This window comes from Xenopus tropicalis, chromosome 8 (genome assembly GCF_000004195.4).
Source record: "Xenopus tropicalis strain Nigerian chromosome 8, UCB_Xtro_10.0, whole genome shotgun sequence".
Classification (NCBI taxonomy): domain Eukaryota; kingdom Metazoa; phylum Chordata; class Amphibia; order Anura; family Pipidae; genus Xenopus; species Xenopus tropicalis.
In genome coordinates this window covers 142317761-142329808 of record NC_030684.2, presented here as the reverse complement: position 1 = coordinate 142329808, position 12048 = coordinate 142317761, and positions in this window count along the sequence as shown.

The window sequence follows — 12048 nt, the reverse complement described above, 5'->3', positions numbered from 1 at the left end:
CCCCCAGCCTCTCTCTTTATTTCCTCCACTAGGTGGCGCCGGCGGGCAGATCCCAAAACCACTTCCATGCATTCGCTGCATTATTTATACTGGGCTTGCTATTAACCCTTTCCCCATTTATTCGGCCCTCGGGGCCCGGTCCAACACTGAATGATACATTGTACATTCCCCTGAAAACCAATGGGCAGCGAGCTTGGCCCAGGGATACATTTACCTTGCACCCAGATATATAACCCTGTACCCCAGCATTGTGGTTCTGTGCTGGATCCAAGCCCAGTCCAACACTGAATGGGGCCCCTGGCTATAGTTAAAGGGTTTAGGGCACCCCCACCTTATTCCCAGTCATGCCCATGTATTCCCTGACCCCCCCACAATTGACTTGTGCCCTTGTTGCCCTTATGCCCTATCCATAGCGGCTGGCATTCCTTCTTACATAGGTGAGGGGCACTCAGTGCCTTTGAGTAGGGCCCCAGTGCTTTGGGCGGCCAACAGCGAGTATAACATACATGTAATGATACCACAATGGAGCCTGCAGCTGTCCAACTGTTCCTTGGTTATTTGCCTTTATTGGGGCAAATCCTGGGCCTGGGTGGGGGGACCTGCAGCTGGCAGCTCTCTCTAATCTGGTACTGAGACCATGCCCAACCCGATTCATTGTTATGTAATAAAGGCACTAAGTTTGCCCAGGAGCAGTAAACCCACAGCAGCCAATCAGACGTTTACTTTTAAACAGTAAATGCTCACTGCTGATTGGTTGCTATGGGTTACTGCTCTTGGGCAAACTTAGTGCCTTTATTACATTGGGTTGGGCATGGTCTCGAATAGAGGTCCCCCCCCCACCCGGGCCCAGTATTTGCCCCAGTAAAGGCAAATGACGAAGCTCCATTGTGGTATCATTACATGTATGTTACACTCGCTGTTGGCCGCCCAAAGCACAGGGGCCCTACTCAAAGGCAGTGAGTGCCCCTCACCTATGTAAGAAGGAATGCCATCCGGTATGGGTAGGGCATAAGGGCAACAAGGGCACAATTGTGGCTTCGACTCAACCTGCCAGGGGGACCCCAAAACTGCCGCCAAGTTGTGTCCCCGCTGGACGCGAGTAACCTTTGTGCATAGCACCTCGTATTCCCGGCAGCAAATGGGCCGTGTAATTGGCTAGAGATTCCCTCGGAAGCGCTAAGTGCCGACTCCGTACATCACTGCCTTGTTAGCGCCGCCACCAATCACGTCGCGCCTTGACCCCCGCCGCTGTTTAACGCAGGATTTACAGCTGACAAAGCGCCGGCTAATTGGTGGCACATTAACCCCGACGGCCGCGTATTTAAATCTCGGCCAGACTGTCGGCTGTGAGATATACGTTCTTGGCGCCGCGGGTAATTGACTCCTTTTCAGAGGGGGGGGGGACCCCTAATCTGGGAATCTGCCGACTCTCCCGCTATCTAATTGCATTTCTCGAAAGCGTCGGAATGATTTAGTGACGGAATGCACTGACTGTGAATGGACTGAAGATGGAGATACGGTTGCCTAGCAACCTGGGCTTTATTTTTTTATAAGAAGGGGGAGGAGGGGGGTCAAGGATGGTCCTAGAGAATTATGGCCTTTCCTATATTCAGCAGAGACACCTGGCGCCGTATGGGCTCAGGGGGCCCCGTGGCCCTGCTGTACATCAAACGGCCAATGGGAGTGCGAGGCCTCCTGTTTATTGGTTATTGATCGGCGCAGGGGAGAGGGACGGGCCCCCCCCACCCAGTGCTTAGAAGTCAAGCGTGTGTAACGTGGAAACATTAAAAGCATTGAGCTTTGCCGGGAAATCAAAGGGGGTTATAGATCTCATCCTACAGCTCAGGGCCCCCCCCGGCTCATCCCCCCTGAGCCTCAACCCACGCACTCCGGATGCTTCTCATTTGTAAGGGCCCCATTGGCCGAAGCACAGAATCCCACCAGGGCCACTTCAGCCCTCAGAGCTTTGTTATGAGGTCAGGTCCCTAAGTAACAAGGTTATAGATATATAGAAACATTGGGGTAACAGTCACCCTGCTATAGTTCCAGGGGTACCCAGGGCACAAATAAGCACTCACCCCAAATCCCCCCCTAACTGGCCTTCAGGCTGGGCCCCCTTAGCCCATAACAAGGTTACAGATATATAGAAACATTGGGGTAACAGTCACCCTGCTATAGTTCCAGGGGTACCCAGGGCACAAATAAGCACTCACCCCAAATCCCCCCCTAACTAGCCTTCAGGCTGGGCCCCCTTAGCCCATAACAAGGTTACAGATATATAGAAACATTGGGGTAACAGTCACCCCGCTATAGTTCCAGGGGTACCCAGGGCACAAATAAGCACTCACCCCAAATCCCCCCCTAACTGGCCTTCAGGCTGGGCCCCCTTAGCCCATAACAAGGTTACAGATATATAGAAACATTGGGGTAACAGTCACCCTGCTATAGTTCCAGGGGTACCCAGGGCACAAATAAGCACTCACCCCAAATCCCCCCCTAACTGGCCTTCAGGCTGGGCCCCCTTAGCCCATAACAAGGTTACAGATATATAGAAACATTGGGGTAACAGTCACCCCGCTATAGTTCCAGGGGTACCCAGGGCACAAATAAGCACTCACCCCAAATCCCCCCCCTAACTGGCCTTCAGGCTGGGCCCCCTTAGCCCATAACAAGGTTACAGATATATAGAAACATTGGGGTAACAGTCACCCCGCTATAGTTCCAGGGGTACCCAGGGCACAAATAAGCACTCACCCCAAATCCCCCCTAACTGGCCTTCAGGCTGGGCCCCCTTAGCCCATAACAGGGTTACAGATATATAGAAACATTGGGGTAACAGTCACCCCGCTATAGTTCCAGGGGTACCCAGGGCACAAATAAGCACTTACCCCAAATCCCCCCTAACTGGCCTTCAGGCTGGGCCCCCTTAGCCCATAACAAGGTTACAGATATATAGAAACATTGGGGTAACAGTCACCCCGCTATAGTTCCAGGGGTACCCAGGGCACAAATAAGCACCCCAAATCCCCCCATAACTGGCCTTTAGGCTGGGCCCCCTTAGGGTTTAGTTGCCCTTTAATGCACGGGGCTGTACTGAGCAGAACTTTGTGGAAGTGACCCCTTTGCACCAATCACAATCCCCCGTCGGGCAGGAAGTTCAGTCTCGGGGGGCTTCTCGTTGACCTCCAGGTTCTCAGCCAAGGAGAGAGGCTGCAGTCTCGTTGCCGGGAGGGATTGAGCGCGGTCTGACACAATCAGAGCATCTGCCTCTCACAGCTCTCCGGCGCGGGCCCCGGGGGGATTGGGGGCAGTGGAACTGCGAGTCATGGTTGGCCCCACGCGCCAATGACACAGCAGCCAATCACGTGCGATTATAGTCATCCTTTATTTATACTGTGCTACACATTACCCAGCACTCCGTGGAATAATCAGCCCCCGCCCCAGTGGAGCCGACTCATGAATTTCCCTATAGTCAGCTTCATCCGGAGCCGGGAAGCCACACAAGCCCAAATGGGCCACCGAGAGCTCAGTCATTCTACTGTTGGCCCCTCGGGTCGCCAAAGCAATAGAAGAAGAAGAAGCTCGTTAGGATCCCTCGGAGATTCCCAAAACATAGGGTTGAAAAAACACCAGAGTCCATCAAGTTCAACCCTCCCAACCCCCTGTTAATAGGGTGGCATCCCCAACTTCTCTCATTTTCTTTAACAACTTGGTCCCGCCTCCTTTTTCTCTCACCCTTAGGGGCAATATTTATAGTCTATGGGGCTGACCCAACAGGAAAGCTATGGTCAATCAATTGTCGCCTACCGAGCCGGAAACCAGATGCCCCTTCTTCCCTCTGCCCAAGCCAATCACATTGCTGCATTTAGGTGCAGCCCATTCCCTGCCAGGGGGGCTTCCTGTACGCGGCCCTTGGGACAGATTCATTCCAAGGGTCTTTATATTTCTGGCTGAGAACAGATGGGTCTTCTCATCAACCAGTCAATAGTGAGAGTCTCTGATCTTGTTAGGGCCCCGGGGGAACTGTTAAAGCCGAGACATCAATAGCAAAGGCAAGTGAGTCAATTTGACCACTGATAAGAGCTGTAGGGTGGCCCTAAAGGGCAATATTTATGTCTTCCTCTGGACTGAGCTTAACGAACACCCAACAAGAACATCATGGTGTAAATCAATGTTCTCCTACCAAGATGGTGATTGATGGTGCCTCCATGACCCCAGACTTGGACTAGCAAGTCAGTTCCTTGCAATAGCCCCTCAACCCCCAAAGAGAAGCCAATTTGCCAGTCTTTGTGCCATGTTCTTTAATCTACTGGTGTTTTCCCCAACGGGACCATGTTTGACCCCTAATAGAAGATCAATAAGTCCATCACTTGTGTCTTCCTCTGGACTAACCTTGAAGAACATCTAACAGGAACACAGTGGTGCAAATCAATGTTCACCTACCAAGGCCAGGGTGGAGGTTGAAAGAGAGTTGGATTTCTATACACTTTATCTAAGGTCATACCATTGATGGTGTCTCCATTACCCCAGACTTGGACTAGCAAGTCAGTTCCTTGCAATAGGCCCTCAACCCCCAAAGAGAAGCCAATTGGCCAGCCTTTGTGCCATGTTCTTTAATCTACTGGTGTTTTCCCCAACAGGACCACGTTTGACCCCAAATAGGACCTCAATAAGTCCATCACTTGTGCCTTCCTCTGGACTAACCTTGAAGAACACCTAACAGGAACATAGTGGTGCAAATCAATGTTCACCTTCCAAGGCCAGGATGGAGGTTGGAAGAAAGAGTTGGATTTCTATACAGTTGCGCTGTAGCTAAGGTCATACCATTGATGGTGTCTCCATTACCCCAGACTTGGACTAGCAACCCCCAAAGAGAAGCCAATTTGTCAGCCTTTGTGCCATGTTCTTTAACCTACAGATGTTTTCCCCACCAGGACCATGTTTGACTCCTAATAGGAGCTCAATAAGTCCATCACTTATGTCTTCTACCTCTGGACTAACCTTGAAGAACATCTAACAGGAACATAGTGCTGCAAATCAATGTTCACCTACCAAGACCAAGCCTTGATGGTACCTCCATGACCCCACACTTGGACTACAAAGTCAATTCTTGCCTTCAATAGCTCATCGAGCCACCAAGAGAAGCCAATTAGCCAGCCTTTGTGCCAAGCTCTTTAATCTACAGGGGTTTTCCCCGATGGGACCATGTTTGACCACTAATAGGAGCTCCATTACCCCAGATTTGGACTAGAAGGTCAGTTCCTTGCAATAGCCCCTCAACCCCCAAAGAGAAGCCAATTAGCCAGTCTTTGTGCCAAGCTCTTTGATCTACAGGGGTTTTCCCAAATGGGACCATGTTTGACCAAGGAGCTCCATTACCCCAGACTTGGACTAGCAAGTCAGTTCCTTGCAATAGCCCATCATTTTTGACCACTAATAGGAGCTCCATTACTCCAGACTTGGACTAGAAGGTCAGTTCCTTGCAATAGCCCCTCAACCCCCAAAGAGAAGCCAATTGGCCAGCCTTTGTGCCAAGCTCTTTAATCTACAGAGGTTTTTCCTCAATGGGACCATGTTTGACCTCTAACCAGTCCACCACGATGGGTAGATGGGTAATAGTGCGCACTTTTCTCTGCACCATCTCCAGCATCTCGGGGGCAGCTGTAAGTAAAGTGGTAATTAAATACGACCCCAGGGCTCGGTTGAAAATGTTTCCAGCCCAACATCATCTATATTTCATGGGAGTGAGTGATTAATGGGCTGAGTTGGCACGACAACGGCAGAAGTGGAGTAGCGGGCGAGGAGCAGATCTCTAAGGGCCCCGGGTATCCATGGAGCAGAGTGCGAGTCAATGCAATGGGCCTAAGTGCAGCACGTTGGCTTCCGGGGCCCCAAGAGGGAGCAAATTCTGGGGTTCCAAGCAGATGGTGGAGATCAGGGATAGAGAAAGAAGCCTGAGGAGCAACACTCTGCTGCTAGTAAGCCCCCCTTGCCCCCCAGTCTGGAACCCACATGCCCCATATTCTTCACTCTACTCAAGCCATACGCATTGCTGCATCTAAATATGTCCTGTTCCCCACCGGGGGGGCTTCCTGTATGTGGCGAGAGTGAGCTGTTGGGGCAATTAATCCCAAGGGTCTTTATATTTCTGCCTGTGAACAGATGGGTCTTTTCATCAACTGGCCATTAGGGAGGTCCAATAGTGAGAGGCTCTGATCTCGTTAGGGCCCCCGGGGGACTGTGTTACAGACAGGACATCAATAGCAGAAACGGGGGGGGGGGGGGGGGGGGGGGGGGGGCACTGATATTCCAGCAACTCAACCTGAAGGCCAGTTAGGGGGGGATTTGGGGTGAGTGCTTAATTGTGCCCTGGGTACCCCTGGAACTATAGCAGGGTGACTGTTACCCCAATGTTTCTATATATCTGTAACCTTGTTATGGGCTAAGGGGGCCCAGCCTGAAGGCCAGTTAGGGGGGGATTTGGGTGAGTGCTTATTTGTGCCCTGGGTACCCTGGAACTATAGCGGGGTGACTGTTACCCCAATGTTTCTATATATCTGTAACCTTGTTATGGGCTAAGGGGGCCCAGCCTGAAGGCCAGTTAGGGGGGGATTTGGGGTGAGTGCTTATTTGTGCCCTGGGTACCCCTGGAACTATAGCGGGGTGACTGTTACCCCAATGTTCTATATATCTGTAACCTTGTTATGGGCTAAGGGGGCCCAGCCTGAAGGCCAGTTGGGGGGGGATTTGGGGTGAGTGCTTATTTGTGCCCTGGGTACCCCTGGAACTATAGCGGGGTGACTGTTACCCCAATGTTTCTATATATCTGTAACCTTGTTATGGGCTAAGGGGGCCCAGCCTGAAGGCCAGTTGGGGGGGGATTTGGGGTGAGTGCTTATTTGTGCCCTGGGTACCCCTGGAACTATAGCGGGGTGACTGTTACCCCAATGTTTCTATATATCTGTAACCTTGTTATGGGCTAAGGGGGCCCAGCCTGAAGGCCAGTTGGGGGGGATTTGGGGTGAGTGCTTATTTGTGCCCTGGGTACCCCTGGAACTATAGCGGGGTGACTGTTACCCCAATGTTTCTATATATCTGTAACCCTGTTATGGGCTAAGGGGGCCCAGCCTGAAGGCCAGTTAGGGGGGGATTTGGGGTGAGGTTTTATTTGTGCCCTGGGTACCCCTGGAACTATAGCGGGGTGACTGTTACCCCAATGTTTCTATATATCTGTAACCCTGTTATGGGCTAAGGGGGCCCAGCCTGAAGGCCAGTTAGGGGGGGATTTGGGGTGAGTGCTTATTTGTGCCCTGGGTACCCCTGGAACTATAGCGGGGTGACTGTTACCCCAATGTTTCTATATATCTGTAACCTTGTTATGGGCTAAGGGGGCCCAGCCTGAAGGCCAGTTAGGGGGGGATTTGGGGTGAGTGCTTATTTGTGCCCTGGGTACCCCTGGAACTATAGCGGGGTGACTGTTACCCCAATGTTTCTATATATCTGTAACCTTGTTATGGGCTAAGGGGGCCCAGCCTGAAGGCCAGTTAGGGGGGGGATTTGGGGTGAGTGCTTATTTGTGCCCTGGGTACCCCTGGAACTATAGCGGGGTGACTGTTACCCCAATGTTTCTATATATCTGTAACCTTGTTATGGGCTAAGGGGGCCCAGCCTGAAGGCCAGTTAGGGGGGGGATTTGGGGTGAGTGCTTATTTGTGCCCTGGGTACCCCTGAACTATAGCGGGGTGACTGTTACCCCAATGTTTCTATATATCTGTAACCTTGTTATGGGCTAAGGGGGCCCAGCCTGAAGGCCAGTTAGGGGGGGATTTGGGGTGAGTGCTTATTTGTGCCCTGGGTACCCCTGGAACTATAGCAGGGTGACTGTTACCCCAATGTTTCTATATATCTGTAACCTTGTTATGGGCTAAGGGGGCCCAGCCTGAAGGCCAGTTAGGGGGGGATTTTGGGTGAGTGGTTGTGCCCTGGGTACCCCTGGAACTATAGCGGGGTGACTGTTACCCCAATGTTTCTATATATCTGTAACCTTGTTATGGGCTAAGGGGGCCCAGCCTGAAGGCCAGTTAGGGGGGGATTTGGGGTGAGTGCTTATTTGTGCCCTGGGTACCCCTGGAACTATAGCGGGGTGACTGTTACCCCAATGTTTCTATATATCTGTAACCTTGTTATGGGCTAAGGGGGCCCAGCCTGAAGGCCAGTTAGGGGGGGATTTGGGGGGCCGGGGGAAAGGCCGGCGCTGATATGAAATCCAATTACTGTGAGCGGCAGATGAAAGTGCAGGAATGAGCGGGAGCCAATTACAATGAGGCTTTCATACGGCGGCGGCGCAGGAAACTATTATTTCTCATTATTTCCCGGCTCAGATCTCCCATCACATTAGGAGTCGGGTCGCACTGCGGGTAACGGACCAGGAAAGCAATTTGGACACAATGGACTCGGCCGGCGCTACAGTAACACAGAATGAGCCCCCGGGGGGGGGGGGATTAATCATCCAGATCCGCTACCAATAGAGGCGCATTGATTAATGGCGGCCGAGCCTTGTTACCAGCGACCAATTACCCGCGACTATCGATCAGCGCCATCGACTTCTCCGCTCCGGGTTATTTAAGAGAAGGAGCTGCCCCCCCCGCTACTGACTCCGCCCCCTCACTACCTCACTACTTACCTGCCCAAGTGCTGTGGGGGAAGGGGCAGGGTAATTACCCGGGGTTATATAAATAGGGGGCAGAATGCTGTGGGGGAAGGGGCAGGGTAATTACCCGGGGTTATATAAATACAGGGCAGAATGCTGTGGGGGAAGGGGCAGGGTAATTACCCGGGGTTATATAAATAGGGGGCAGAATGCTGTGGGGGAAGGGGCAGGGTAATTACCCGGGGTTATATAAATACGGGGCAGAATGCTGTGGGGGAAGGGGCAGGGTAATTACCCGGGGTTATATAAATAGGGGGCAGAATGCTGTGGGAGGAGGGGCAGGGTAATTACCCGGGGTTATATAAATAGGGGGCAGAATGCTGTGGGGGAAGGGTAATTACCCAGGGTTATATAAATAGGGGGCAGAATGCTGTGGGAGGAGGGGCAGGGTAATTACCCGGGGTTATATAAATAGGGGGCAGAATGCTGTGGGAGGAGGGGCAGGGTAATTACCCGGGGTTATATAAATAGGGGGCAGAATGCTGTGGGGGAAGGGTAATTACCCAGGGTTATATAAATAGGGGGCAGAATGCTGTGGATGCAGGGTAATTACCCGAGGTTATATAAATAGGGGGCAGAATGCTGTGGGAGGAGGGGCAGGGTAATTACCTGGGGTTATATAAATAGGGGGCAGAATGCTGTGGGGGAAGGGGCAGGGTAATTACCCGGGGTTATATAAATAGGGGGCAGAATGCTGTGGATGCAGGGTAATTACCCGAGGTTATATAAATAGGGGGCAGAATGCTGTGGGAGGAGGGGCAGGGTAATTACCCGGGGTTATATAAATAGGGGGCAGAATGCTGTGGGGGAAGGGGCAGGGTAATTACCCGGGGTTATATAAATAGGGGGCAGAATGCTGTGGGGGAAGGGGCAGGGTAATTACCCGGGGTTATATAAATAGGGGGCAGAATGCTGTGGGGGAAGGGGCAGGGTAATTACCCGGGGTTATATAAATAGGGGGCAGAATGCTGTGGGAGGAGGGGCAAGGGTAATTACCCGGGGTTATATAAATAGGGGGGCAGAATGCTGTGGGGGAAGGGGCAGGGTAATTACCCGGGGTTATATAAATAGGGGGCAGAATGCTGTGGGGGAAGGGGCAGGGTAATTACCCGGGGTTATATAAATAGGGGGCAGAATGCTGTGGGGGAAGGGGCAGGGTAATTACCCGGGGTTATATAAATAGGGGGCAGAATGCTGTGGATGCAGGGTAATTACCCGGGGTTATATAAATAGGGGGCAGAATGCTGTGGATGCAGGGTAATTACCCGGGGTTATATAAATAGGGGGCAGAATGCTGTGGGAGGAGGGGCAGGGTAATTACCCGGGGTTATATAAATAGGGGGCAGAATGCTGTGGGGGAAGGGGCGGGTAATTACCCGGGGTTATTAAACAGGGGGCAGAATGCTGTGGGAGGAGGGGCAGGGTAATTACCCGGGTTTATATAAATAGGGGGCAGAATGCTGTGGGAGGAGGGGCAGGGTAATTACCCGGGGTTATATAAATAGGGGGCAGAATGCTGTGGGGGAAGGGGCAGGGTAATTACCCGGGTTATATAAATAGGGGGCAGAATGCTGTGGGGGAAGGGGCAGGGTAATTACCCGGGGTTATATAAATAGGGGGCAGAATGCTGTGGGAGGAGGGGCAGGGTAATTACCCGGGGTTATATAAATAGGGGGCAGAATGCTGTGGGGGAAGGGGCAGGGTAATTACCCGGGGTTATATAAATAGGGGGCAGAATGCTGTGGGGGAAGGGGCAGGGTAATTACCCGGGGTTATATAAATAGGGGGCAGAATGCTGTGGGGGAAGGGGCAGGGTAATTACCCGGGGTTATATAAATAGGGGGCAGAATGCTGTGGATGCAGGGTAATTTCCCGGGGTTATATAAATAGGGGGCAGAATGCTGTGGATGCAGGGTAATTACCCGGGGTTATATAAATAGGGGGCAGAATGCTGTGGGAGGAGGGGCAGGGTAATTACCCGGGGTTATATAAATAGGGGGCAGAATGCTGTGGGGGAAGGGGCAGGGTAATTACCCGGGGTTATATAAACAGGGGGCAGAATGCTGTGGGGGAAGGGGCAGGGTAATTACCCGGGGTTATATAAATAGGGGGCAGAATGCTGTGGGGGAAGGGGCAGGGTAATTACCCGGGGTTATATAAATAGGGGGCAGAATGCTGTGGGAGGAGGGGCAGGGTAATTACCCGGGGTTATATAAATAGGGGGCAGAATGCTGTGGGGGAAGGGGCAGGGTAATTACCGGGGTTATATAAATAGGGGGCAGAATGCTGTGGGAGGAGGGGCAGGGTAATTACCCGGGGTTATATAAATAGGGGGCAGAATGCTGTGGGGGAAGGGGCAGGGTAATTACCCGGGGTTATATAAATAGGGGGCAGAATGCTGTGGGGGAATGGGCAGGGTAATTACCTGGGGTTATATGAAGGCTGAGGGCAAATTGCTTACAGAGGGGGCAATAACGCACCGAGGAGGATGTGGATAATATTGAGGCAGGAGGAAGGGCCCCAACATGACGGTATAAGGGGCAGAATTGGGGCCCAAGGAAGGAAGCTGCCCCCCAGCTGCAGGCGGACCCTCCCCCGCTCCCATATCCCCCCCCCCTCACTCTCGGGCATGCGCACTGGGGTAGCGGGGCCGCGCACAGCCGGGAAGTGCGTTCTGAGCTGCGGGATGTCTCTCCGGGTCTGACAGGCGGGGGGGCCGCTAATGTGCCAGGGACAAGCCGAGTCGGGTACCGACCCCTCCCTCTGGGCATCTCCCGGCCTGATCTATGCGACTGGATCTCCCCAGAACCGGATCAGTACCGGGCACTGCGGGACCTTCCTCTCATTGGCTCCCAGCGCAGCACCGACTTCCCACCTACCGAACCCACTGTGAGGGGCAACAAGGGGGCAGAGTGGGCACAGCAGCGTCACCGGGAGGGCAGGACCGGTTTCTACTACCCCGGGGTGCCCCCCCCCCCCCTTAGTGTGAGACTATAGGTGCCCTCCGGCCCCTACTGCATTGGCTCAACTGTCTCTTATACTGGTACTGTCCTGCCTGCAAGGCTGATACCCCCCCCCCCTGTATGTCAGGCTGATACCCCCCTACCCCTGCCTGCAAGGCTGATACCACCCCCCCCCCCTTGTATGTCAGGCTGATACCCCCCTACCCCTGCCTGCAAGGCTGATACCCCCCCCCCCTGCCCCTGTATGTCAGGCTGATACCCCCCTGCCCCTGCCTGCAAGGCTGATACCCCCCCCCTGTATGTAAGGCTGGAACCCCCTGCCCCTGTATGTAAGGCTGGAACCCCCTGCCTATAAGCCCCCCAGCCACAGAGAAG